Here is a 379-nt window from a genome sequence, read left to right on the forward strand (position 1 = left end):
TAAAAATAAATAAATAACTGTAAAACAACTTTTGGCAAGATAAGGGAATTTAGAGGTCTAACTTAGTTATCTCTCTCAACTATAATAAAAGTTGAATCTAAACTCCCCTTGGTAAACCTTTACCAGGGCAAAGGAAAGTCAAGGGACTAATTAAATTGACCTTTGAATCCTAATTATTTCCTAAGAAAAGGTTGGGATTATTTAGGTTCAGCTCAATTAGCAAGATAACGATTATTAATTACGTTGAGTTTAATAAATGTTGAGTTACTAAATTCTTAATTAGAACCAAAAGGAAAAAAAAAAGTAAAATTGCTGGAATAATAAAAATATCCTTAGATGGGAAGCAATGGCAACTTAATTCAAAGAGAATAATTATAAA

This window comes from Arachis duranensis, chromosome 4 (genome assembly GCF_000817695.3).
Source record: "Arachis duranensis cultivar V14167 chromosome 4, aradu.V14167.gnm2.J7QH, whole genome shotgun sequence".
Classification (NCBI taxonomy): Eukaryota; Viridiplantae; Streptophyta; class Magnoliopsida; order Fabales; family Fabaceae; genus Arachis; species Arachis duranensis.